At 43.0% G+C, this 15,085-nt stretch overlaps 1 protein-coding gene across 1 annotated transcript in view; it reads right to left on the minus strand.

Moving 5' to 3' along the window:
• nrxn3a (neurexin 3a) overlaps nucleotides 1-15,085 on the minus strand; it is a 213,450-nt gene that overhangs the window by 151,749 nt on the left and 46,616 nt on the right. The gene's annotated exons all lie outside the window — the stretch shown is intronic.

Below are 15,085 nucleotides of genomic sequence, written 5' to 3' on the forward strand. Positions count from 1 at the left end.
CTGAGCTAAATTAATCATGGAACAGTTAGGAATGTAACAATTTTACTTAAAACTTTCCCTATCAAGTTTCTATTTCCATTTTCATTATTTTGTATGGGGAAATTAGATTCTAAATTCCAACAAACCAGGTCGACAACCTTACTAGAAGAGATAGATAGACCTCAAATGGTGCATACTCACTTTTTCATGTAAAAAATGCAAACAGCAGACAGTTTGACAAAGAGACTATAGGTTCTGTTTCTACCCAAGGGGCTCTTTATTTTGCAATGGCTTTCACTTGAACACTCATAAAAAGTAATTTTCTTCAAATGTAAACAGCTTGACAAGTATTCAGCACTATGCAGTCCTTCCTTCCTGGAGGCCATAAAAAAATCAATTGAACACTGTCTCACTCTGGGAGAAATACAAAGGCTAACCAGTCAAGGCAGTGCTGTCACACATTATGTTGAGACAAAAGAGACTATGGAGACAACTACAGTACATAACGCATCAAAGAAGGCAAGCTCTATGTCCCATGCAATTAATTTCACAAATTATGAATAAATAAAAAGCATGGGAATAAAATAAAGGACACAAACCGTGCATTTTACAGGAGAGAAAATTTCAATTTCAGTAAGATTGTAATGGGCACTTTTGACTATAGCAGAGGAACAAATGGGAGTTGTTGCCCGCTCAAAACTGTAAAATGTTGAGGTGTAATTGCGGGGTGAGAGGTTAATGGTGTGGGGTTAGCGGGTTTTGGGCTTGAAAGAAGTGCACATTTGTCATGTGCACAGAACCCCTGTGTGGCTTTGCTCCATATCTGAGTACATGTGCCCTTCAGCGATTTACCGTTATAAAAATGTAAAAGTGGTAATACATTTGCATATTCAAACAATGAAATAAGTGTTTGAAACTATACTGGGGTGTACCAGCCTAGTTAGTGTGCTACACTGTCGTGCATGACAATATTATATTAGCATCATTCTTCAAATGATAAGAGAATTTTATAATGCAAAATACAGTGTATAAAGAGCGCTAGAGAGAGGGCCACAGGAGAGGGGGGTTGGGTTAAGGCAAGAGCTAGGAAAGATGAATGATGGGGTATAAATGAAATGTCATTCCCATTAATGGGGGGGAAAAAACAGCTAGAAAGCAAGTCACTAAAATTGCAAAGATATACTTAAGCCATGTTGCCCAGAGCAAAGTGCATTTGACAAAACAGTTTGCACTAACCTCCTAAAATCAAAATGAATAGAGGGAGGACTGAAAGGGAGGGTGGAAAGTCAGAAAAATAAAAATCCATTACTGTGATTGCCTTGCGTTTCTTTTTCTTCTTTTTTTTCCCCCTCACATGCAGATCCTGTGTGATTTCATTGTGTTGGTGTGAGCCCAATTGTATCTGGGAAGTGTACATTGTTCCTGGGAGTCCTGTTTAAATGACGAACTAAATAGATTGTTGACTGCAAGAGTCACATCTGCCACAAGCAAAAATACCGGCTCCAAACCAGAATAACAGCGCACACTTTCCTTTGGCAATACACACATTGCCCTTGGCACAAATCAATAGGATGAGGATAAAATGCACTTCCATTTAATTATGATAACCAGCCTTTCCTCGCCCATAATCTCTTTCTTCCCTCCCCTATCTCTCACCCTGTCACTCATATTTCTTTCTATACTGCGGCTGCAAGCGCCATCTCCCTCTGGGAGAAGAGAAAACTTGTCAGTACGAATCTAGGTTTAATCGTTTCCCAGATCAGCAGCATGTTCTTCTTCCCCTGAAGCATGTTCTCGCTCCCCCTACCGCACCAACCCCCACCACACCCCCGTGCTGCAACCCCCAACCTCCTCTTTGAAATGTCGTCTGGGGAGCGTTCTGCAGCTCAAATGTGCTTGCTCTGGGGCAATTGCACTATTGGGGCTGACAACTTCGACTAAACGTGCTACAATTCATCGTTCGGTCCTTTGTGACATTGCAGAAGTGCTCTCTGTTGCACCTTTCTTGTCAATAGTTTGATACTTGTGCCGCAGAAGATGAGACACTTTGAGGAACAGCTGGGGTCTGAAATTAGGCATGAACTATCAATTATTCCCCCCAAATTATATTTGATTTGAAGCAGTGATTTCAATGAGTAAATATTAATTTGATAAATGTTTTCTTATTAGTATATACTACTATATACTCAATGTTTGTATTAAACCAACATGACACAATTCTGTGGATATAGTTTACAAGAAAATATTAATTTGCGCTTTCATTTTTGGAGTGAATCAGGCACCATGGCAATGTTTTGTCCCCCTGGCTTACAAAAACTGACAAACAATACTACTACTACTACTAATAATAATAATAATAGTAATAATAATAATAAGAAGAAGGAGAAGCAGAATCATAATTGTAATCATAATCAGAATGACCTGGATTAATATTGTGCCTTTCAGTATAGAAAATGGTTAAATTGAGGTGAAATGTGTAGCACTCTACTTGTAATCTCATGAAAAGCCAATCTAAAATGTATCTTTGAAGACACTGAGCAAATTGGTGCCTTATATGCAAAAGCAGATTTTTATTGTATATTTGGCATGCTTTTTTTCCCCAAAAGTAAAAAAAAAAAAAAAAAACATATAGTGCCCAATGTATTGTTAAATGTTGATTCTAGAGAGTGGTCTTGAGGGCTTGTTTTCTTGCGAGATGCTTCATTTGGGTTAGCTTCCTTGACCATCATATTTTTTTTAATTTTCTATCTACCTTATTTTTATTTCTAATTTAATGTATTACTCAATATAGTCGTTCAAGGAGAAGTTGAACTCACACCATCATTCATTCATTTCATTCATCCATTCCCAAATTTGTGGGATGGTTTTGAGCCACATCATCAAATAAAGGACAGCCATAGAAGTGACCACTCCGTTTACTAATTAATTATTGGACGGCACTGTTTTTTTTTTGGATACTTTACCATTGACAAGCAACGAAGGATTACCATCCATCCATCCATTTTCTGAGCCGCTTCTCCTCACAAGGGTCGCAGGCCAGCTGGAGCCTATCCCAGCTATCATCGGGCAGGAGGCGGGGTACACCCTGAACTGGTTGCCATGCAAACAAACCACCATTCGCGCTCACAGTCACACCTACGGGCAATTTAGAGTGTCCAATTAATGCATGTTTTGGGGATGTGGGAGGAAACCGGAGTGCCCGGAGAAAACCCACGCAGGCACGGGGAGAACATGCAAACTCCACACAGGCGGGGTCGGGGATTGAACCCCGGTCCTCAGAACTGTGAGGCCGACGCTCTAACCAGTCGTCCACCGTGCCGCCAGGATTACCATACCAAACTAAAACAAATTGTTTGCCTGCTTCAGTTAAGTTAAAACTGCTGTTAAGAAAACATCCACACTAATGTGTTGATTTTTAAGTCACCTTATGTTTTTGGGTACATATAAACCACTCAGGGAGGTGTCGATATATCTCAAAAGGACACATATCTAATTCTATATTGTATGAATTATCCCCCGAAAAACATAAACAGTGGACTCTTTAATTTCATTTTACAGTATTTCCTTTTAATATTACAGATGTTTTTTGATATCTCAACTTAATAAATTGACAGAAAGTTGAAATGTTCATCTCGTTTCATCTTAGCATCTTTTGATGTCAAACCAAAATGTTTTCACTCTATAGCAAAAATAAAGGGGCGACACAGTGGACGACTGGTTAGCACATCTGCCTCACAGTTCTGAGGACCCAGGTTCAAATCCGGCCTCGCCTGTGTGGAATTTGCATTTTCTCCTGGTGCCTGTGTGGGTTTTAGCCTGCATATGCTACCCTTGGGTCAAATTCTTCAGAACTTTAATTTTACGCAAATGACACACAGTTATATCTAGCAGTGTCTCCAGATGACTAAACGGTTTAGGTCCTGAATACATGAATGAAATGCTAATGGTATATAAACCAGTAGGGCTCTGAGATCAACAGACTCAGGTCAAATAGTTGCGCACAGAGTGAAGCAGCATTTAGCTATTTTGCTGCACACAAATGGAATAAGTTGCCAACAGAAGTGACGTCAGCCCCAAGTGTGCATGTTTTTAAGTCCAGGTTAAGAGCTCTTCTTTTTTCCCATGCTTTCTAGACCATTTCCACTTTTAAATGATATTTCTTGCACTGTACGCTGTTTTAATTGTATTTCTTTTCTCTTTGTTTTAAATGTTTATAAGATGTTTTTTTTTTATTTGTTTTTAAATGTTTTTTATCATGTAAAGCACAATGAGTTACCTTGTGTATGAAATGCGCTATATAAATAAGTTTGCTTTGCTTTTTTCCGGGTTCTCCGCTTTTCTCCCACATCCCAAAAACATGCATGGTAGGTTAATTGAAGACTCTAAAATTCCCCGTAGGTATGATTGTGGCTGCGAATGGTTGTTTGTTTATATGTGCCGTGCAGTTGGCTGGCGACCAGTTCAGGGTCCACCCCGCCTTTTGCCCAAAGATAGCTGGGATAGACTCCAGCACGCCTGCGGCCCTAGTGAGGATAAGCGGTGTAGAAAATGGATGGATGGATGGAAAATAAAGGAATTGGCCTCTCTGTTCCAATTTGTTTGTAGGTTAGTCCATGCAGGCAATATGTGACATAAAGGCAACTCTAATGCATAAGTATAAAGTATATGCTCAGAGAAACATACAGAACACAATGAGGAGAGGGACAAGCTATGGCAGAGGGAACCAGTGAGGAGAATGATTTGGGAGGGCTTTGCCCGCTCTGCTGTGTCTGGCTCTGTTGTTTATATGATGCCACTGCTGGTTTTTGGCACACGATCCTTGCTAGCACAGAGCACCACACAATATGGCATTTCTTTCATAGAGTGGGTGTGAGAAGCTAACCAAGCATGGGCTTCATGTAGCACACTAAAAAGTGTGTTGTCTCAAAACCGTCTTAATGAGTTGATGAATTTCTTCCAAAAATCTGGAAACAACATTTTTAAAACAGACAGATGAATGTGATAAACTCAGAGGTGTGTCACAATATTTATTTTCAAGACTGGGGAGTTGTTTCTGTGACCAGATGGTAGCATAGAGACTTGGAAGGCATTCATAGTGTATGGGTGTTACAGAATTACATAGCTTACATTGCAGATCTTCAGTATCTATCTATCTATCTATCTATCTATCTATCTATCTATCTATCTATCTATCTATCTATCTATCTATCTATCTATCTATCTATCTATCTATCTATCTATCTATCTATCTATCTATCTATCTATCTATCTATCTATCTATCTACAGTACTTGCACAGAGAAAAATTATGAAAAACCCTGAATTAATTAACCAGCTATATTTACTGTTTACTATATTTATTTATTTATTTGGGGTCAATTTAACCCCTATTATTTCTAAATAGATGAGTGATGTTTACTGACTGACTTTTGCTAATGTAATGGGTACAACTGGGTAAACATAAAATTAAGCTGTTTTCAATGTCCTGTCCAAGTTGTCAGGGGCGTTGAACAGAGAGGACACCCACACACACACACACACACACACACACACACATACACACACACCCATATATATATATATATATATATGTATGTTATCGCAAAACCTTGGTAATCTATCATTTGACTTCTTCGTTTTAACCTGCTGTCCGTGCTTCTTTCCGTTGATGTGATCGACGGAGCGCGTTCTCCCTCCAGATCCGTACTTCACATCCTGATGCCACAAGATGCAGCGTGCCTTCCCAAGTTCTTTAATCTTTCTAATATTTTCATGAAGGTATTAATTTCTGACTTTTAATTCCAGCCAGCGGCAAATCCATGTATTCTTGATCCCGTTATCGTCATCAAGCTTCTTTGCAATGTCGGTCTCGCCGGCGTCAGAGTTTGGTCCACATTGTCGGTAGTAAGTTGGATTTGTTTCTGGTGAGGTTTCTACGCTGCCAAGGCTAGCTCTTTCACCGATTATGTTCATAACCTTTATGGACAGAATTTCTAGGCGCAGCCGAGGCGTTGAGGCTTCCAAAATCCCTCTATAGGGGGATGTATGTATGGATGGATTATGTTTTAGATATATATGTAATTTGCAATAATATAATATTTACGTCAATCAGTGAGAATTTAGCAGCTCTGCATATTTTGCACATGTAGACTGGTTGGGCGAACTCCCATGCACCCTCGAGGACCCTGCTAAGAGTGTAGAGCTGGTCCACTGTTCCACAGCCAGAACGAAAACCACACTGCTCCTCCTGAATCTGAGATTCGACTTCCCGACGGACCCTCCTCTCCAGCACCCCTGAATAGACCTTACCAGGGAGGCTGAGGAGTGTGATCCCCCTGTAGTTGGAACACACCCTCCGGTCCCCCTTCTTAAAAAGGGGGACCACCACCCCAGTCTGCCAATCCAGAGGCACTGTCCCCGATGTCCACGCGATGTTGCAGAGGTGTGTCAACCAGGACAGCCCTACAACATCCAGAGCCTTGAGGAACTCCGGGCGAATCTCATCCACCCGCGTCCGGGCAAGGGAAACCCGAGTCCATAATTTGTCTTCTTCATAAGGGGTCTTTGAGCCGTGCTTTGTCTGGTCCCCTACCTAGGACCTGTTTGCCATGGGTGACCCTACCAGGGGCGTGAAGCCCTAGACAACTTAGCATCTAGGATCATTGGGACACACAAACCCCTCCACCACGATAAGGTGACAGCTCAAGGAGGCTCAGAAAAGTTATCACATATAACAACAATGACGCTAAGTCGGCAACACTGAAGACACAAGCCGTTGTTTTTGGTTGCTGGTACCACCCACACACATGCACATCAAAATTAAAGCATCACATACAGGATTTTATTAATTTTGACTTCATAAAGACAGAGGCGAGAAGTGGCCCATACTTTGCGCTGGTCTGGTATACTCTAGGCATACAGACATTGTCATCATACTGTACATCATAGAATACATTAAATGACTAAAAATAGATCTCTTTCCAATTTTAGGTCAATCAGTGAGATTTTATGATAATCTACATAATTCTTGATAGTCGTGTACAAAGTACACTATTCTGAATGTACAGGGGAGTCTGTGGTTGTTTAAAACACAACCTGGAGCTGAACAGGCTCAAGACGGTAGAGATGATTGTCACCACAGCTGCCCCTTATGCTGTCCAACTGCCCTGTGTCAACCATCGAGACCTTCAAGTTGCTGGTAATTACAGTTTCTCAGGCTGGCCTGAAGTGGGAGACCAACATCAACTCCATCCTCAAAAAGGCCCAGCAGAGGATGTACGTCCTGCGGCTTGCGAGGAAGCACAGCCTGCCACAGGAGCTGTTGAGGCAATTCTACACAGTAGTCTTTGAATCAGTTCTGCGTTCATCCATCACAGTCTGGTTTAGTGCTGCCACAAAGAAGGACAAAATCAGACTACAACAGACACTCAAGGCTGCCGAAAAAATTATCGGTACCGACCTACACTCTCTTGAGGATTTGCACGCTGCCAGGACTAAAACAAGGGCATGCAAAATCCTCTTGGACCCTCCACATCCTGGTCACCACCTGTTCCATCTCCTTCCCTCAGGTAGGAGCTATCAAACAATACAAACTAAAACCAGCAGACATTCCAACTGCTTCTTTCCTCTTGCCATTAACCTCTTAAACAGTTACCATATTTTCCGCACTATAAGGCGCACTTAAAAGCCTTTAATTTTCTCAAAAATTGACGGTGCTCCTTTTAACCCACTGCGCCTTATGCACTGAGTTCCAAAATCTGTAAAAATGTTCTGCAATTTTGGTGAGCGCCCGCTTGTTTGACTGTCAGACTATTTCCCACCGACATAGGGACGTAATATGTACACTGCGTCCGCTGGCAGCGATAAACCAATTAGAGAACATTATGTAAAGCTACGTACAGTACGTACGCTTAGCTCCGCCATGCCTCCAGTAGGTATACTGCACTTCCGGTATGCTGCAAAACACTTGTTTGGCTAAGGACCCCCGAAAATGGCATCAGCGAAGAGACATGCTTACGAGGCAAAATTCAAACTACAGGCTATCAGTTACGCGGTTGTAAATGGGAATAGAGCAGCCACGAGAGAATTCAAAATCAAGCATAAGAATAGCCGGGAGAAGCGTCTCTACAGTCACCATTTCCCTGAAGGCAATAACGATAGCACAAGACATGAAGATCGAACACTTTCAAGGAGGTCCATCTTGGTGCTTTCGTTTTATGAAAAGGCGCCATCTCACCATCCGCGCAAGGACTACCGTGGCACAGCAACTGCCAGCGAACTCCAACCGATGGACATTGGTGAAAACAGGGCGTTCAAAGTGAAGTTGCGAGCGGCGTGGGATCGATGGATGAGAGACGGCGAACACACCTTTACTAAGACTGGGAGGCAGCGCTGGGCGAGTTACGCCACCATATGTGAATGGATTGTGGATGCCTGGGCTAAGGTATCTGTTTTGACTGTTGTCCGAGGTTTCGCGAAAGCCGGCATCATTGCCTAACAGCCACCCGGCAACGAGACTGACTCCGACAATGACGAGAGGGAACCTGGCATGTTTCATGGCGAAATTGCCCAGCTGTTCAATTCAGATACAGAAGATGAGGACTTCGATGGATTTGTGACAAAAGATTGATCAAAAAATAATGTGAGTGTATTTTTAAATACGTAGTAGAATAAAGTTCAACCAAACTCACTGCTTTGCTTCCGTTACCTTGTTTTAGCATGCGCGAATAATACGGTGCACCTTATGTATGGCTTAAGTGCAGAAATAGACCCCGTAATTGAGACTGCACCTTACAATCCGCTGCGCCTTATGGTACGGAAAATACGGTAACTTATAATTTCCTTGCAACATGCTGCCACATTTACACATCTCTGTCAGGACATTATTCGTGCATTCACTGTTTTATCACGCTGCACTATTTGTATACTGTTTTTGATTACTGCTGGCCACTCGTGTATGACAATTCTCTGGACCATTTGCACTGTATCACTGTGCTCTAAATTGCTTGAGGACAGCATCATTTTCACAATGCCGTTATGTCACCATCACCACGTGTTTCTTGTAACAACTGATTCTGATTCTGAAATCAAGCTCTTAATGAAAGCCAAGACGTGTGAGTTTCACGCCGCCAATACTACATTTCTAGGCTATATCATTGGTGAGGGGGAATTGCATTTGGATCCAGCCAAGGGAACATCTGTTTCTGAGTGGCCTAAACCTATTAATTGCAAGCTTTTGCCCCTATTACCACTATTCCAACCTCTGTTTTCATTCATCCCTGACCCTTCCTGACATTTTGTTTGAAGGTGCATGCCTCTGAGGAGGAGGCACCGTGCTGTTCCAACGGATACCTGAAAGACATTAAGATGCACCCATGTGCATTCTTCTCCCGCAGACGGTCGCCAGCAGAGCACAAGCACATTGTCAGAGAACTCTTAGTGGTAAAATTGGCCCTGGAGGAGTGGTGCCATCTGTTGGAGGGAGCAGAACACCACCTTGAGTACCGCCATTGTGCCAAGAGACTGAATTCGAGACAAGCTAGGTGGGCTCAGATTTTTGGGTCTTTTAGATTCACCTTTTCTTACCTTCCTGGGTCCAGAAACGTGAAGCCTGATGCCCTGTCCCACCAGTTTCCTGTCAGTAAGGCCAAAGTGTATTCAGAGCCCATCCTCTCAACTTCCGGTCAACCATCCATAACCTGGGAGATTGGGTTGCTGGTCAAGAGCACTAAGGGTGAGCAACCTGACCCCAGAGGAGGGTCTCAAAAGTGTTTGTTTGTTTCCGTCTCTGTTCACTCCCAGATCCTGGAGAGAGCTCAATATTCCCCCACAGGACATGCCACCCAGGGATCTATAGAACACTAGCTGTCCGTCCACAATTTTGGAACCCAACCATGGAGGCAGACATTCGGTCTTTCGTCGTTGCTTGCACAGTGTGTGCTCAAAACAAGACTCCTACCAAGCCCTGCTCTGGATCCCTCTGCCTGTTTACCCATCCTCAGCCCCCTCTCATCTCACATTGCCCTAGAATTATTTACTGGTCTTCTTCCATCCAAGAGCAACATAGCCAAACTTACAGTTGTGGATAGATTCTCCAGAGCTGCCCACAATACTGTATGTCTCCAATTGGGGCCCACAGTTTACATCCCTGGTCTGGAAGGCCTTCTGTTTAAACCTGGGCCTTTGGTTAAGCTGTTCCTCCAGTTACCACCCTCAGTCAAATGATGAGATTGAGCGCACCAACCAATACCTGGAAACTGCCCCTCATACCATGTCCCAAGCTAGCCCGTAACGTTTTATGGCTGAAATAAAATCTGGGCGGTTTAAATCTTGGTGATTTATATTGCAGTGATGACTTCTTCTGGAGCGGCACGGTGGACGACTGGTTAGAGCGTCAGCCTCACAGTTCTGAGGACCCGGGTTCAATCCCCGGCCCCGCCTGTGTGGAGTTTGCATGTTCTCCCCGTGCCTGCGTGGGTTTTCTCCGGGCACTCCGGTTTCCTCCCACATCCCAAAAAACATGCATGAATTGGAGACTCTAAATTGCCCGTAGGCATGACTGTGAGTATGAATGTTTGTTTGTTCCTATGTGCCCTGCGATTGGCTGGCAACCAGTTCAGGGTGTACCCCGCCTCCTGCCCGATGACAGCTGGGATAGGCTCCAGCACGCCCGCGACCCTAGTGAGGAGAAGCGGCTCAGAAAATGGATGGATGGATGGACTTCTTCTGGATACTTTTTTAACATAAATTGTGGTTTTCCTCAGAATATGGCATCTTTGGCAAATATAAAGATTTTGGACATGGATCAAATTGAATATTCATTTTGGATCATATTGCTTCCACTTTTATCTGCAACTTAAGTACTGTCATCATTTTCAGTTTCAAAGGTTGGATAGTCCATCCATCTATTTTCAACACCGCTTATCCTGGTTAGGGTCGCGGGGCGCTGGAGCCTATCCCAGCGGACTTCGGGCGAAAGGCGGACTACACCCTGAACTGGTCGCCAGTCAGTCGCAGGGCACATATAGACACAGAAAACCATTCACACTCACATTCACACTGTCACACCCACTCTGCCCGCACCAAAGTCAGGCGAGTTTAAGGTTGGATAGTGTGCTTCCTAATTCCAAATCCATTGCTCAAGGCGAACAAATACCACTGCTAAATGTGCTGGAACAGTTTTGCTGTGTAAGAGGGGAGTTTGAAATACTCCCTCTGCTTATTTAATCTGTGAATCATATATTACCGTATTTTCACGACCATAGGGCGCAGTCTCAGTTATGGGGTCTATTTCTGTATTTAACACATACATAAGGCGCCGGGTTCCCTCTCGTCATTGTCGGAGTCAGTCTCGTTGCCGGGGGGCTGTTCAGCAATGATGCCGGCTTTCGCGAAAGCTCGGACAACAGTCAAAGCAGATACCTTAGCCCAAGCATCCACAATCCATTCACATATGGTGGCGTAACTCGCTTGGCGTTGCCTCCCAGTCTTAGTTGCACTTGGTTTTTTACAGCGGCTGTGAGATGGGCGCGCATGGAGTCACAGATCAACAGGGACGGTGACTCGTGGAAAAAAAGCATCCGGTCTCTTTACGTACACCTCACTCAGCCACTCTCTCATTTTCTCCTCGTCCATCCAGCCCTTTTGATTGGCCTTAACGATGATTTCGGCTGGAAAATCTTTAGGCAGCGCCTTCCTCTTAAAAATCACCATAGGTGGCAGTTTCTGTCCATTACCATGGCAACCATGCACAACAGTAAAAGCTGACTTCTTGTGCCCCGATGTGCATATCGCTACCATGGTGGTCCCCTTCTTCTCTACAGTGTGGTGAGTGAGTGGGACCTCGTCCCTGTTGGTGATGTGGTTGGGGTGGATGTGTTTGTCGGCAATCTTTTTACTGCAGTAGGAGCGTAAAATGGCCAGCTTTTCCTTATAATCCACCGGAAGTTGCTGTGCAACGGTAGTCCTTGCCCAGATGGATAGATGGCGCCGTTTCATAAAATGAAAGCACAAAGACGGACCTCCTTGAAAATGTTAGATTTTCATTTCTTCTGCAAGCGTTATTGCCCTCAGTCGAATGGTGACTATAGAGACGCTTCTCCCGGCTGTTCTTTGCTCATTAATCCATTGCTCGAGTTGGTCTTCCAACTCGAGCCACCTCGCCTTGTTTCCGCGGAAACTCAGCTTCGTCTTCTTGACTTGGCGAAGCTCATTTTCCTGCTTCCTCCACTTGCGAACCATGGATTCGTTGATCTTGAATTCTCTCGCGGCTACTCGATTCCCATGTTCCTCCGCGTAACTGAGAAGCTTCCAGCTTAAACTGTGCTTTGTAAGCGTGTCTCTTCGTAGGTGCCATTTAAGGGGGTCCTTAGCCAAACCGATGTTGTTTTGCACAATGCACACTACAGCGCTATATACCTACTGGGCGCGTGCCTTTAGCGTCCTCCTTCATGCGCACCCTACCCCTTTACGTCCGCATGCTGTACTCAGTCACGTCTGCCTTTCCTCTATATAAGCAGCGTGTCAGCAGGAAATTCTCCCAGTCAGTCAAGCGGAGCCCTCATCACACAACAACATTTATAGATTTTGGAACTCTGTGCACACATAAGGCGCGCCACATTATACGGCGCTCCGTCCATTTTTGAGAAAATTTAAGACTTTTAAGTCCGCCTTATGGTTGTGAAAATACGGTGTGTGTATATATATATGTATATATATATATATATATATATATATATATATATACAACGTACCGTCGGGACTGAACAATGTGTCCGAAAATAGTTTCCATTTGTCACTTAAACTTCCGTTGACAAAGTCTGTTAGTTCCAGAAGTGGCCGCAGTTGTTTACTGGCGCTGTGGCTGGAGTCTGGAACATGCTATTTTTCGTACAGTATTCTTTTTTTTTTGTAAAGCCGTTCGCCTTTGGCAACGGATTTGGAGCACACTCATTGCTCGTGCCTTATGAAAGTGACTCACCTACGATGAGTACTGCACGTCAACAAAGCCATCATGACTAAGCACACCGGCGTGGTAAATTTGGATAAAATGTGAACATTTCCTACATTTTCAAGCTTTTTTTTATATTTATTTACAATAATGTTGTACTCTACTAGGTGTTTTAGACCATGAAAAACCCTACAAAACAATTAACAACAAGCTTGGTCTTCGCCCCCCACCCCTGGGTCCACCGTCCCACGAGTTCCAAAATCCTATCTGCACCCTTGGTTTACAGAACTATAAATTTGGCTGCATTAAATAAAGTAAATGTGATTTCATTTTGAAGCAGCACAGTGGGGTAGGTTAGGTGAATTGAAGACTCTAAATTGTCTCTAGATGTGCTTTCGAGTTGGTGCTGTGCATTAACTGGCAACCAGTCCAAGGTGCAGCCTTGACTGCAAAGTCAGCTGGGAATGGCTCCAGCTCGGCCGTGACTCAAATGAGGACAAAGTGGTATAGAACACACAGAGGTGGGGGACTTAAGTCATGTTACTTGGACTCGAGTCGACTCGAGTCGCTGATTTTATGACTTGTGACTTGGTTGGCTACAACGCATGAAAGACTTGACTTTGACTTGGACTTGAACTACATGACTTGACAAGTCATACTGTCAATATGTGCTCTTTGTTTTTGAAAGACAAGTTATTATTTATTTTTGTCGTACGTGCCACCATTCTGGCAACAAGGCCGGTACTTATAGGCTATGCCCCCCTATACGATGTGTACTTCATCTGTCTGACGCAGGTAAACTAGCTAGGTTAGCTTCACATTAGCTCTCTAATAGCTGATCAAAAACTAACTAAACTTGAAGTCAGTTAGGCATTTACGTAAGTGAGAAGAGAAGACAAAGTGATAGACAATATGGAGACTGGAACCTGAAAAATATATTATTAACAACGGAGATAACAACTTTAGCTTAGACATATAAAGATGGAGCATAGAAAGACACACTGAGCGTCTTTTCTCGTAGCAGTGTGGCTGCCATATTGGCTGCAGCAGGTCTGCCCATAAGCTAATGCAAGTAAATGAACCAAACTTCATAAAAAGTCAACCTACAAAGTGCACAAAGTTAATTCAATTCACCCATTTACAAACACACATATATTTAGGAAAAGATTGGTGCCAAAAACAACATATCCATCCATCCATTTTCCATACCAGTCATCCTCACTAGTGTCACGGGTGTGCTGGAGCCTATCTCAGCTGACTCTGGGCGAGGGGCGGGATACACCCTGAACTGGTCGCCAGCCAATTGCAGGACACATAAACAAACAACCATTCGCACTCACAGACACTACTAAGGGCAATTTTAAATTTTCAATTAACCTACCCTGCATGTTTTTGGGATGTGGGAGGAAGTATGCCAAAAAACAACATATGTAGTTTTTAAATGATGATTACACACATTTACTTCCACATACAATATATTTCAGTATTTATCCTCACAGTAGGTGGCACGGTGGATGACTGGTTAGACAAATCTGTCTCACAGTTCTGAGGACCCGGGTTCAAATCTGGCCTCGCCTGTGTGGAGTTTGTATGTTCTCCCCGTGCCTGCGCCTGTGACCCTCGTGAGGATAAGCGGTATGGAATATGGATGGATGGATAGATCATCACAGTAACAATGTTAGATATATTGGTAGCTGTACACACTCATGCAAACAAAAAGAAAAAATGCCTCTAAATAGTACTGCTACTACTAATACTAATACTACTAATAATAATGATAATAATAATGATAGTATATATACATTTATTTTATACTCTTGTTAATTAAATTTTTAGAGGTATAATTGTATTTTGTGTGTGTTCATTCAATTTTCAGAGCTGTAAATGTAGTTTTTTGTGTCATGATCAGTGAAATTTTTTTTATTTTGACTCTAATATACAGTATGTTGTGACTGAGCAAGATTGTATGACTTGAATTCCGATTTACGAAGGAAGTAATGACTTAACATGCTTCAAATTTGGTGGCAATTCGACTTTCTTGAGTTTTTTCTTGCAGTAACTTGGGACTTGCTTGAGACTTGAAGGTTATGACTTTAGACTTGCTTGTGACATATGTACTGTACTTACTTCCATCTCTGAGAACACGAATGAATGGATG

Source organism: Phyllopteryx taeniolatus, chromosome 13, assembly GCF_024500385.1.
Source record: "Phyllopteryx taeniolatus isolate TA_2022b chromosome 13, UOR_Ptae_1.2, whole genome shotgun sequence".
Lineage (NCBI taxonomy): Eukaryota > Metazoa > Chordata > Actinopteri > Syngnathiformes > Syngnathidae > Phyllopteryx > Phyllopteryx taeniolatus.